General features: G+C 46.6%; 1 non-coding gene across 1 annotated transcript; it reads left to right on the plus strand.

Annotated features, from left to right (window-relative positions):
- The first annotated feature begins 10,577 nt into the window (after positions 1-10,577).
- On the plus strand, positions 10,578-10,650 carry TRNAS-GGA (transfer RNA serine (anticodon GGA)). Its single transcript has one exon. It is a non-coding gene; the product is annotated as a tRNA-Ser (tRNA).
- Positions 10,651-13,704: the final 3,054 nt, after the last annotated feature.

Consider the following 13,704-nt stretch of genomic DNA (forward strand, 5'->3'; position numbering starts at 1 on the left):
ATATTTATTAGTCATATCATGAGAAGCCAACAAGCACTGACAGCAAGGACAACATAGGGGAAATTAGTTGTGCCTAATAAATGGCATCAAGAAACGATAAATTATTAGAAATTAAAGTGGATGAAAAAACAACTTGCCGCAGATGGGAACCGAACCCACAACCTTCGCATTTCGCGTGCGATGCTTTACCAATTGAGCTACCGCGGCGCTGTTTCCTCATCAACTTTCTAGGGTGCGACCGTTCCACGTCCGCCGCCAAGGTGTGTGAGTGGTGGCGCTGGCTAGCACTCCCAGGGTTTACTAGTACACATAAATACCCAAGAATGTTCATGGGGAAACAGCGCCGCGGTAGCTCAATTGGTAGAGCATCGCACGCGAAATGCGAAGGTTGTGGGTTCGGCTCCCACCTTCGGCAAGTTGTTTTTATTCCAGTATAACTTCTATTAATTTATCGTTTCTTCATTCCATTTATTAAGCACAACTAATTTCTCCTATGTTGTCCTTGGTGTCAGTGCTTGTTGGCTTCTCATGATACGACTAATAAATATAGGGCCCCTCGGTTAACCCCCTTTCTTCTCGTTTATTACATAACGAGGGTCTCGAATCCGGCAACATTGATGCCTTCAGGTAGCATATGTGGGTTTATTCACCAGTTTTCTTCCCCCAAAAAGATCACGTTCTTGTGACGCCTGCGGCAACGAGGACGTTCCACGTCCACCGCCAAGGTCAGTGAGTGGTGGCGCTGGCTAACACTCCCAGGATTTTACTAGCACACATAAATACCCAAGAAAGTTGATGGGGAAACAGCGCCGCGGTAGCTCAATAGGTTAGGCATCGCACGCGAAATGCGAAGGTTGTGGGTTCGGCTCCCACCTGCGGCAAGTTGTTTTTTAATCCACTATAATCTATTAATTTATAGTTTCTTCATTCCATTTATTGAGCACAACTAATTTCCCATATGTTTTCCTTGCTATCAGTGCTTGTTGGCTTCTCATGATATGACTAATAAATATCGGGCCCCTCGGTTAACCCCCTTTCTTCTCGTTTATTACATAACGAGGGTCTCGAATCCGGCAACATTGATGCCTTCAGGTAGCATATGTGGGTTTATTGACCAGTTTCCCTCCCCCAAAAAGATCACGTTCTCGTGACGTCAGCGGCTACGAGGACGTTCCACGTCCGCCGCCAATGCCTGTGAGTAGTGGCACTGGCTAACACTCCCAGGGTTTTACTGGTACACATAAATACCCAAGAAAGTTGATGGGGAAAAAGCGCCGCGGTAGCTCAATTGGTGGAGCATCGCACGCGAAATGCGAAGGTTGTGGGTTCGGCTCCCAGCTGCGGCAAGTTCTTTTTTCATCCACTTTAATTTCTATTAATTTATCGTTTCTTCATTCCATTTATTGAGCACAACTAATTTCCCCAATGTTGTCCTTACTGTCAGTGCTTGTTGGCTTCTGATGATATGACTAATAAATATCGGGCCCCTCGGTTAACCCCCTTTCTTCTCGTTTATTACATAACGAGGGTCTCGAATCCGGCAACATTGATGCCTTCAGGTAGCATATGTGGGTTTATTGACCAGTTGCCTTCATCCAAAAAGATCACTTTCTCGTGACGCCTGTGTCAACGAGGACGTTCCACGTCCGCCACCAATGTCTGTGAGCAGTGGCGCTGGCTAACACTCCCAGGGTTTATTGGTACACATAAATACCCAAGAAAGTTGATGGGGAAACATTGCCGCGGTAGCTAAGTGTGTAGAGCATCGCAGGCGAAATGCGAAGGTTGTGGGTTCGGTTCCCACCTGCGGCAAGTTGTTTTTTCATCCACTTTATTTTCTAATAATTTATCGTTTCTTCATTCCATTTATTGAGCACAACTGATTTCTCCTATGTTGTCCTTGGTGTCAGTGCTTGTTGGCTTCTGATGATATGACTAATAAATATCGGGCCCCTCGGTTATCTCCCTTTCTTCTCATTTATTACATAACGAGGGTCTCGAATCCGGCAACATTGATGCCTTCAGGTAGCATATGTGGGTTTATTGACCAGTTTCCCTCCCCCAAAAAGATCACGTTCTCGTGACGTCAGCGGCAACGAGGACGTTCCACGTCCGCCGCCAATGCCTGTGAGTAGTGGCACTGGCTAACACTCCCAGGGTTTTACTGGTACACATAAATACCCAAGAAAGTTGATGGGGAAAAAGCGCCGCGGTAGCTCAATTGGTGGAGCATCGCACGCGAAATGCGAAGGTTGTGGGTTCGGTTCCCACGTGTGGCAAGTTGTTTCTTCATCTACTTTTTCTAATAATTTATTGTTTCTTCATTCCATAAATTGAGCACATCTAATTTCTCCTATGCTTTTCTTGGTGTCAGTGTTTGTTGGCTTCTGATGATATGGCTAATAAATATTGGGCCCCTCGGTTAACCCCCTTTCTTCTCGTTTATTACATAACGAGGGTCTCGAATCCGGCAACATTGATGCCTTCAGGTAGCATATGTGAGTTTATTGACCAGTTGCCTTCATCCAAAAAGATCACTTTCTCGTGACGCCTGCGTCAACGAGGACATTCCACGTCCGCCGCGAATGTCTATGAGTGGTGGCGCTGGCTAACACTCCCAGGGTTTACTAGTACACATAAATACCCAAGAAAGTTGATGGGGAAACATTGCCGCGGTAGCTAAGTTTGTACAGCATCGCAGGCGAAATGCGAAGGTTGTGGGTTCGGTTCCCGCCTGAGGCGAGTTGTTTCTTCATCTACTTATTTTTCTAATAATTTATCGTTTCTTCATTCCATTAATTGAGCACAACTAATTTCTCCTATGTTTTTCTTGGTGTCAGTGTTTGTTGGCTTCTGATGATATGACTAATAAATATCGGGCCCCTCGGTTAACCCCCTTTCTTCTCGTTTATTACATAACGAGGGTCTCGAATCCGGCAACATTGATGCCTTCAGGTAGCTTAAGTGGGTTTATTCACCAGTTTCCTTCCCCCAAATAGATCACGTTCTCGTGACGTCAGCGGCAACGAGGACGTTCCACGTCCGCCGCCAAGGTCTGTGAGTGGTGGCGCTGGCTAACACTCCCAGGTTTTTACTGGTATACATAAATACCCAAGAAAGTTGATGGGGAAACAGCGCCGCGGTAGCTCAATAGGTTAGGCATCGCACGCGAAATGCGAAGGTTGTGGGTTCAGCTCCCACCTGCGGCAAGTTCTTTTTTCATCCGCTTTAATTTCTATTAATTTATCGTTTCTTCATTCCATTTATTGAGCACAACTAATTTCCCATATGTTTTCCTTGCTATCAGTGCTTGTTGGCTTCTCATGATATGACTAATAAATATCGGGCCCCTCGGTTAACCCCCTTTCTTCTCGTTTATTACATAACGAGGGTCGCGAATCCGGCTACATTGATGCCTTCAGGTAGCATATGTGGGTTTATTCACCAGTTTCCTTCCCCCAAAAAGATCACGTTCACGTGACGCCAGCGGCAACGAGGACGTTCCATGTCCGCCGCCAAGGTATGTGAGTGGTGGCGCTGGCTAACACTCCCAGGTTTTTACTGGTACACATAAATACCCAAGAAAGTTGATGGGGAAACCGCGCCGCGGTAGCTCAATAGGTTAGGCATCGCACGCGAAATGCGAAGGTTGTGGGTCCGGCTCCCAGCTGCGGCAAGTTGTTTTTTCATCCGCTTGAATTTCTAATAATTTATCGTTTCTTCATACCATTTTTTACGCACAACTAATTTCCCATATCTTTTCCTTGCTATCCGTGCTTGTTGGCTTCTCATGATATGACTAATAAATATCGGGCCCCTCGGTTAACCCCCTTTCTTCTCGTTTACTACATAACGAGGGTCGCGAATCCGGCTACATTGATGCCTTCAGGTAGCATATGAGGGTTTATTCACCAGTTTCCTTCCCCCAAAAAGATCACGTTCACGTGACGCCAGCGGCAACGAGGACGTTCCACGTCCGCCGCCAAGGTCTGTGAGTGGTGGCGCTGGCTAACACTCCCAGGTTTTTACTGGTATACATAAATACCCAAGAAAGTTGATGGGGAAACAGCGCCGCGGTAGCTCAATAGGTTAGACATCGCACGCGAAATGCGAAGGTTGTGGGTTCGGCTCCCACCTGCGGCAAGTTCTTTTTTTATCCACTTTAATTTCTATTAATTTATCGTTTCTTCATTCCATTTATTGAGCACAACTAATTTCTCTTATGTTTTCCTTGGTGTCAGTGTTTGTTGGCTTCTGATGATATGACTAATAAATATCCGGCCCCTTGGTTAACCCCCTTTCTTCTCGTTTATTACATAACGAGGGTCTCGAATCCGGCAACATTGATGCCTTTCGGTAGCATATGTGGGTTTATTGACCAGTTGCCTTCATCCAAAAAGATCACTTTCTCGTGACGCCTGCGTCAACGAGGACATTCCTCGTCCGCCGCCAAGGTCTATGAGTGGTGGCGCTGGCTAGCAATCCCAGGGTTTACTAGTACACATAAATACCCAAGAAAGTTGATGGGGAAACAGCGCCACGGTAGCTCAATTGGTAGAGCATCGCACGCGAAATGCGAAGGTTGTGGGTTCGGCTCCCACCTGCGGCAAGTTGTTTTTTAATCCACTATAATTTCTATTAATTTATCGTTTCTTCATTCCATTTATTAAGCACAACTAATTTCTCCTATGTTGTCCTTGGTGTCAGTGCTTGTTGGCTTCTCATGATATGACTAATAAATATCGGGCCCCTCGGTTAACCCCCTTTCTTCTCGTTTATTACATAGCGAGGGTCTCGAATCCAGCAAGATTGATGCCTTCAGGTAGCATATCTGGGTTTATTGACCAGTTGCGTTCATCCAAAAAGATCACTTTCTTGTGACGCCTGCGTCAAGCAGGACGTTCCACGTCAGCCGCCAAGGTCAGTGAGTGGTGGCGCTGGCTAACACTCCCAGGATTTTACTAGTACACATAAATACCCAAGAAATTTGATGGGGAAACAGCGCCGCGGTAGCTCAATTGGTAGAGCATCGCACGCGAAATGCGAAGGTTGTGGGCTCGGTTCCCACGTGCGGCAAGTTGTTTTTTCATCCGCTTTAATTTCTGATAATTTATCGTTTCTTCATAGCATTCATTAGGCACTACTAATTTCCCCAATGTTGTCCTTGCTGTCAGTCCTTGTTGGCTTCGCATGATATGACTAATAAATATCGGGCCCCTCGGTTAACCGCCTTTCTTCTCGTTTATTACATTGCGAGGGTCTCGAATCCATCAAGATTGATGCCTTCAGGTAGCATATGTGGGTTTATTGACCAGTTGCGTTCACCCGAAAAGATCAATTTTTCATGACGCCTGCGTCGAGGAGGACGTTCCACGTCCGCCGCCAAGGTCAGTGAGTGGTGGCGCTGGCTAACCCTCATAGGATTTTACCAGTACACATAAATACCCAAGAAAGTTGATGGGGAAACAGCGCCGTGGTAGCTCAATTGGTAGAGCATCGCACGCGAAATGCGAAGGTTGTGGGTTCGGTTCCCACCTGCGGCAAGTTGTTTTTTAATCCGCTTTAATTTCTAATAATTTATCGTTTCTTCATAGCATTCATTAGGCACAACTAATTTCCCCAATGTCGTCCTTGCTGTCAGTACTTGTTAGCTTCTCATGATATGACTAATAAATATCGGGCCCCTCGGTTAACCGCCTTCTTCTCGTTTATTACATAGCGAGGGTCTCGAATCCGGCAAGATTGATGCCTTCAGGTAGCATATGTGGGTTTATTGACCAGTTGCCTTCACCCAAAAAGATCAGTTTCTCGCGACGCCTGCGTCAACGAGGACGTTCCACGTCCGCCGCCAAGGTCTGTGAGTGGTGGCGCTGGCTAATACTCCCAGAATTTTACTAGTACACATAAATACCCAAGAAAGTTGATTGGGAAACAGCGCCGCGGTAGCTCAATTGGTAGAGCATCGCACGCGAAATGCGAAGGTTGTGGGTTCGGTTCCCACCTGCGGCAAGTTGTTTTTTCATCCACTTATTTTCTAATAATTTATCGTTTCTTCATGCCATTTATTAGGCACAACTAATTTCCCCTATGTTGTCCTTGCTGTCAGTGCTTGTTGGCTTCTCATGATATGACTAATAAATATCGGGCCCCTCGGTTAGCCCCCTTTCTTCTCGTTTATTACATAACGAGGGTCGCGAATCCGGCAACATTGATGCCTTCAGGTAGCATATGTGGGTTTAGTTGCCTTCACCCGAAAAGATCAATTTCTTGTGACGCCTGCGTCAAGGAGGACGTTCCACGTCCGCCGCCAAGGTCAGTGAGTGGTGGCGCTGGCTAACACTCCCAGGATTTTACTAGTACACATAAATACCCAAGAAAGTTGATGGGGCAACAGCGCCGCGGTAGCTCAATTGGTAGAGCATCGCACGCGAAATGCGAAGGTTGTGGGTTCGGGTCCCACCTACGGCAAGTTGTTTTCTCATCCGCTTTAATTTCTAATAATTTATCGTTTCTTCATACCATTTGTTAGGCACAACTAATTTCCGCAATGTTGTCCTTGCTGTCAGTCCTTGTTGGCTTCGCATGATATGACTAATAAATATCGGGCCCCTCGGTTAACCGCCTTTCTTCTCGTTTATTACATAGTGAGGGTCTCGAATCCAGCAAGATTGATGCCTTTAGGTAACATATGTGGGTTTATTGACCAGTTGCGTTCACCCGAAAAGGTCAATTTTTCATGACGCCTGCGTCGAGGAGGACGTTCCACGTCCGCCTCCAAGGTCAGTGAGTGGTGGCGCTGGCTAACACTCCCAGGATTTTACTAGTACACATAAATACCCAAGAAAGTTGATAGGGAAACAGCGCCGTGGTAGCTCAATTGGTAGAGCATCGCACGCGACATGCGAAGGTTGTGGGTTCGGTTCCCAAGTTGTTTTTTCATCCGCTTTAATTTCTAATAATGTATCGTTTCTTCATACCATTTATTAGGCACAACTAATTTCCCCAATGTCGTCCTTGCTGTCAGTACTTGTTAGCTTCTGATGATATGACTAATAAATTTCGGGCCCCTCGGTTAACCCCCTTTCTTCTCGTTTATTACATAACGAGGGTCGCGAATCCGGCAACATTGATGCCTTCAGGTAGCATATGTGGGTTTATTGACCAGTTGCCTTCAGCCAAAAAGATCACTTTCTCGTGACGCCTGAGTCAACGAGGACGTTCCACGTGCGCCGCCAAGGTCTGTGAGTGGTGGCGCTGGCTAACACTCCCAGAGTTTACTAGTACACATAAATACCCAAGAAAGTTGATGGGGAAACAGCGCCGCGGTAGCTCAATTGGTAGAGCATCGCATGCGAAATGTGAAGGTTGTGGGTTCGGTTCCCACCTGCGGCAAGTTGTTTTTGACCCGCTTTAATTTCTAATTATTTATCGTTTCTTCATACAATTTATTAGGCACAACTAATTTCCCCAATGTTGTCCTTGCTGTCCGTGCTTGTTGGCTTCTCATGATATGACTAATGAATATCGGGCCCCTCGGTTAACCGCCTTTCTTCTCGTTTATTACATAGCGAGGGTCTCAAATCCGGCAAGATTGATGCCTTCAGGTAGCATATGTGGGTTTATTGACCAGTTGCCTTCACCCGAAAAGATCACTTTCTTATGACGCCTGCGTCATGGAGGACATTCCACGTCCGCCGCCAAGGTCAGTGAGTGGTGGCACTGGCTAACACTCCCAGGGTTTACTAGTACACATAAATACCCAAGAAAGTTGATGGGGAAACAGCGCCGCGGTAGCTCAATTGGTAGAGCATCGCACGCGAAATGCGAAGGTTGTGGGTTCGGTTCCCACCTGCGGCAAGTTTTTTCATCCGCTTTAATTTCTAATAATTTATCGTTTCTTCATAGCATTCATTAGGCACAACTAATTTCCCCAATGTCGTCCTTGCTGTCAGTGCTTGTTAGCTTCTCATGATATGACTAATAAATATCGGGCCCCTCGGTTAACCGCCTTTCTTCTCGTTTATTACATAGCGAGGGTCTCGAATCCGGCAAGATTGATGCCTTCAGGTAGCATATGTGGGTTTATTGACCAGTCGCCTTCACCCAAAAAGATCAGTTTCTCGCGACGCCTGCGTCAACGAGGACGTTCCACGTCCGCCGCCAAGGTCTGTGAGTGGTGGCGCTGGCTAATACTCCCAGGATTTTACTAGTACACATAAATACCCAAGAAAGTTGATGGGGAAACAGCGCCGCGGTAGCTCAATTGGTAGAGCATCGCACGCGAAATGCGAAGGTTGTGGGTTCGGTTCCCACCTACGGCAAGTTCTTTTTTATCCGCTTTAATTTCTAATAATTTATCGTTTCTTCATACAATTTATTAGGCACAACTAATTTCCCCAATGTTGTCCTTGCTGTCCGTGCTTGTTGGCTTCTCATGATATGACTAATAAATATCGGGCCCCTCGGTTAACCCCCTTTCTTCTCGTTTATTACATAGCAAGGGTCTCGAATCCGGCAAGATTGATGCCTTCAGGTAGCATATGTGGGTTTATTGACCAGTTGCCTTCGCCCAAAAAGATCACTTTCTCTCGACGCCTGCGTCAACGAGGACGTTCCACGTCCGCCGCCAAGGTCTGTGAGTGATGCGCTGGCTAATACTCCCAGGGTTTACTAGTACACATAAATACCCAAGAAAGTTGGTGGGGAAACAGCGCCGTGGTAGCTCAATTGGTAGAGCATCGCACGCGAAATGCGAAGGTTGTGAGTTCGGGTCCCACCAGCGGCAAGTTGTTTTTTCATCCGCTTTAATTTCTAATAATTTATCGTTTCTTCATACCATTTGTTAGGCACAACTAATTTCTGCAATGTTGTCCTTGCTGTCAGTCCTTGTTGGCTTCGCATGATATGACTAATAAATATCGGGCCCCTCGGTTAACCGCCTTTCTTCTCGTTTATTACATAGCGAGGGTCTCGAATCCATCAAGATTGATGCCTTGAGGTAGCATATGTGGGTTTATTGACCAGTTGCGTTCACCCGAAAAGATCACATTCTCGTGACGCCTGCGGCGACGAGGACGTTCCACGTCCGCCGCCAAGGTCTGTGAGTGGTGGCGCTGGCTAACACTCGCAGGGATTTACTAGTACACATTATTACCCAAGAAAGTTGATGGGGAAACAGCGCCGCGGTAGCTCAATTGGTAGAGCATCGCACGCGAAATGCGAAGGTTGTGGGTTCGGTTCCCACCTGCGGCAAGTTGTTTTTTCATCCGCTTTAATTTCTAATAATTTATCGTTTCTTCACACCATTTATTAGGCACAACTAATTTCCCCAATGTTGTCCTTGCTGTCAGTGCTTGTTGGCTTCCCTTGATATGACTAATCGATATAGGGCCCCTCGGTTAACCCCCTTTCTTCTCGTTTATTACTTAACGAGGATCGCGAATCGGGCAACATTGATGCCTTCAGGTAGCATATCTGGGTTTATTGACCAGTTGCGTTCACCCAAAAAGATCACTTTCTTGTGACGCCTGCGTCAAGCAGGACGTTCCACGTCCGCCGCCAAGGTCAGTGAGTGGTGGCGCTGGTTACATTCCCAGGATTTTACTAGTACACATAAATACCCAAGAAAGTTGATGGGGAAACAGCGCCGCGGTAGCTCACTTGGTAGAGCATCGCACGCGAAATGCGAAGGCTGTGGGTTCGGTTCCCACCTGCGGCAAGTTGTTTTTTCATCCGCTTTAATTTCTAATAATTTGTCGTTTCTTCATGCCATTTATTAGGAAAAACTAATTACCGCAATGTTGTCCTTGCTGTCAGACCTTGTTGGCTTCGCATGATATGACTAATAAATATCGGGCCCCTCGGTTAACCGCCTTTCTTCTCGTTTATTACATAGCGAGGGTCTCGAATCCAGCAAGATTGATGCCTTCAGGTAGCATATCTGGGTTTATTGACCAGTTGCGTTCACCCAAAAAGATCACTTTCTTGTGACGCCTGCGTCAAGCAGGACGTTCCACGTCCGCCGCCAAGGTCAGTGAGTGGTGGCGCTGGCTAACACTCCCAGGGTTTACTATTGCACATAAATACCCAAGAAAGTTGATGGGGAAACAGCGCCTCGGTAACTCAATTGGTAGTGCAACGCATGCGAAATGCGAGGGTTGTGGGTTCGGTTCCCGCCTGCGGCAAGTTGTTTTTTCATCCGCTTTAATTTCTAATAATTTATCGTTTCTTCATAGCATTCATTAGGCACTACTAATTTCCCCAATGTTGTCCTTGCTGTCAGTGCTTGTTAGCTTCTCATGATATGACTAATAAATATCGGGCCCCTCGGTTAACCCCCTTTCTTCTCGTTTATTACATAACGAGGGTCGCGAATCCGGCAACATTGATGCCTTCAGGTAGCATATGTGGGTTTATTGACCAGTTGCCTTCACCCAAAAAGATCACTTTCTCGTGACGCCTGAGTCAACGAGGACGTTCCACGTGCGCCGCCAAGGTCTGTGAGTGGTGGCGCTGGCTAACACTCCCAGGGTTTACTAGTACACATAAATACCCAAGAAAGTTGATGGGGAAACAGCGCCGCGGTAGCTCAATTGGTAGAGCATCGCATGGGAAATGTGAAGGTTGTGGGTTCGGTTCCCACCTGCGGCAAGTTGTTTTTGACCCGCTTTAATTTCTAATTATTTATCGTTTCTTCATACAATTTATTAGGCACAACTAATTTCCCCAATGTTGTCCTTGCTGTCCGTGCTTGTTGGCTTCTCATGATATGACTAATGAATATCGGGCCCCTCGGTTAACCGCCTTTCTTCTCGTTTATTACATAGCGAGGGTCTCAAATCCGGCAAGATTGATGCCTTCAGGTAGCATATGTGGGTTTATTGACCAGTTGCCTTCACCCGAAAAGATCACTTTCTTATGACGCCTGCGTCATGGAGGACGTTCCACGTCCGCCGCCAAGGTCAGTGAGTGGTGGCACTGGCTAACACTCTCAGGGTTTACTAGTACACATAAATACCCAAGAAAGTTGATGGGGAAACAGCGCCGCGGTAGCTCAATTGGTAGAGCATCGCACGCGAAATGAGAAGGTTGTGGGTTCGGTTCCCACCTGCGGCAAGTTTTTTCATCCGCTTTAATTTCTAATAATTTATCGTTTCTTCATAGCATTCATTAGGCACAACTAATTTCCCCAATGTCGTCCTTGCTGTCAGTGCTTGTTAGCTTCTCATGATATGACTAATAAATATCGGGCCCCTCGGTTAACCGCCTTTCTTCTCGTTTATTACATAGCGAGGGTCTCGAATCCGGCAAGATTGATGCCTTCAGGTAGCATATGTGGGTTTATTGACCAGTCGCCTTCACCCAAAAAGATCAGTTTCTCGCGACGCCTGCGTCAACGAGGACGTTCCACGTCCGCCGCCAAGGTCTGTGAGTAGTGGCGCTGGCTAATACTCCCAGGATTTTACTAGTACACATAAATACCCAAGAAAGTTGATGGGGAAACAGCGCCGCGGTAGCTCAATTGGTAGAGCATCGCACGCGAAATGCGAAGGTTGTGGGTCCGGTTCCCACCTACGGCAAGTTGTTTTTTATCCGCTTTAATTTCTAATAATTTATCGTTTCTTCATACAATTTATTAGGCACAACTAATTTCCCCAATGTTGTCCTTGCTGTCCGTGCTTGTTGGATTCTCATGATATGACTAATAAATATCGGGCCCCTCGGTTAACCCCCTTTCTTCTCGTTTATTACATAGCAAGGGTCTCGAATCCGGCAAGATTGATGCCTTCAGGTAGCATATGTGGGTTTATTGACCAGTTGCCTTCGCCCAAAAAGATCACTTTCTCTCGACGCCTGCGTCAACGAGGACGTTCCACGTCCGCCGCCAAGGTCTGTGAGTGATGCGCTGGCTAATACTCCCAGGGGTTTACTAGTACACATAAATACCCAAGAAAGTTGGTGGGGAAACAGCGCCGTGGTAGCTCAATTGGTAGAGCATCGCACGCGAAATGCGAAGGTTGTGGGTTCGGGTCCCACCTGCGGCAAGTTGTTTTTTCATCCGCTTTAATTTCTAATAATTTATCGTTTCTTCATACCATTTATTAGGCACAACTAATTTCCGCAATGTTGTCCTTGCTGTCAGTCCTTGTTGGCTTCGCATGATATGACTAATAAATATCGGGACCCTCGGTTAACCGCCTTTCTTCTCGTTTATTACATAGCGAGGGTCTCGAATCCATCAAGATTGATGCCTTCAGGTAGCATATGTGGGTTTATTGACCAGTTGCGTTCACCCGAAAAGATCACATTCTCGTGACGCCTGCGGCGACGAGGACCTTCCACGTCCGCCGCCAAGGTCTGTGAGTGGTGGCGCTGGCTAACACTCGCAGGGATTTACTAGTACACATTATTACCCAAGAAAGTTGATGGGGAAACAGCGCCGCGGTAGCTCAATTGGTAGAGCATCGCACGCGAAATGCGAAGGTTGTGGGTTCGGTTCCCACCTGCGGCAAGTTGTTTTTTCATCCGCTTTAATTTCTAATAATTTATCGTTTCTTCACACCATTTATTAGGCACAACTAATTTCCCCAATGTTGTCCTTGCTGTCAGTGCTTGTTGGCTTCCCATGATATGACTAATCGATATAGGGCCCCTCGGTTAACCCCCTTTCTTCTCGTTTATTACTTAACGAGGGTCGCGAATCGGGCAAGATTGATGCCTTCAGGTAGCATATGTGGGTTTATTGACCAGTTGCCTTCACCCGAAAAGATTACTTTTTTGTGACGCCTGCGTAAAGGAGGACGCTCCACGTGCTCCGCCAAGGTCAGTGATTGGTGGCGCTGGCTAACACTCCCAGGGTTTACTAGTACACATAAATACCCAAGAAAGTTGATGGGGAAACAGCGCCGCGGTAGCTCAATTGTTAGAGCATCGCACGCGAAATGCGAAGGTTGTGGGTTCGGTTCCTACCTGCGGCTAGTTGTTTTTTCATCCGCTTTAATTTCTAATAATTTATCGTTTCTTCATATTATTTATTGGGCACAACTAATTTCCGCAATGTTGTCCTTGCTGTCAGTCCTTGTTGGCTTCGCATGATATGACTAATAAATATCGGGCCCCTCGGTTAACCGCCTTTCTTCTCGTTTATTACATAGCGAGGGTCTCGAATCCAGCAAGATTGATGCCTTCAGGTAGCATATCTGGGTTTATTGACCAGTTCCGTTCACCCAAAAAGATCACTTTCTTGTGACGCCTGCGTCAAGCAGGACGTTCCACGTCCGCCGCCAAGGTCAGTGAGTGGTGGCGCTGGCTAACACTCCCAGGATTTTACTAGTACACATAAATACCCAAGAAAGTTGATGGGGAAACAGCGCCGCGGTAGCTCACTTGGTAGAGCATCGCACGCGAAATGCGAAGGCTGTGGGTTCGGTTCCCACCTGCGGCAAGTTGTTTTTTCATCCGCTTTAATTTCTAATAATTTGTCGTTTCTTCATGCCATTTATTAGGCACAACTAATTTCCGCAATGTTGTCCTTGCTGTCAGACCTTGTTGGCTTCGCATGATATGACTAATAAATATCGGGCCCCTTGGTTAACCGCCTTTCTTCTCGTTTATTACATAGCGAGGGTCTCGAATCCAGCAAGATTGATGCCTTCAGGTAGCATATCTGGGTTTATTGACCAGTTGCGTTCACCCAAAAAGATC

This window comes from Dermacentor variabilis, chromosome 9 (assembly GCF_050947875.1).
Source record: "Dermacentor variabilis isolate Ectoservices chromosome 9, ASM5094787v1, whole genome shotgun sequence".
Taxonomy (NCBI): domain Eukaryota; kingdom Metazoa; phylum Arthropoda; class Arachnida; order Ixodida; family Ixodidae; genus Dermacentor; species Dermacentor variabilis.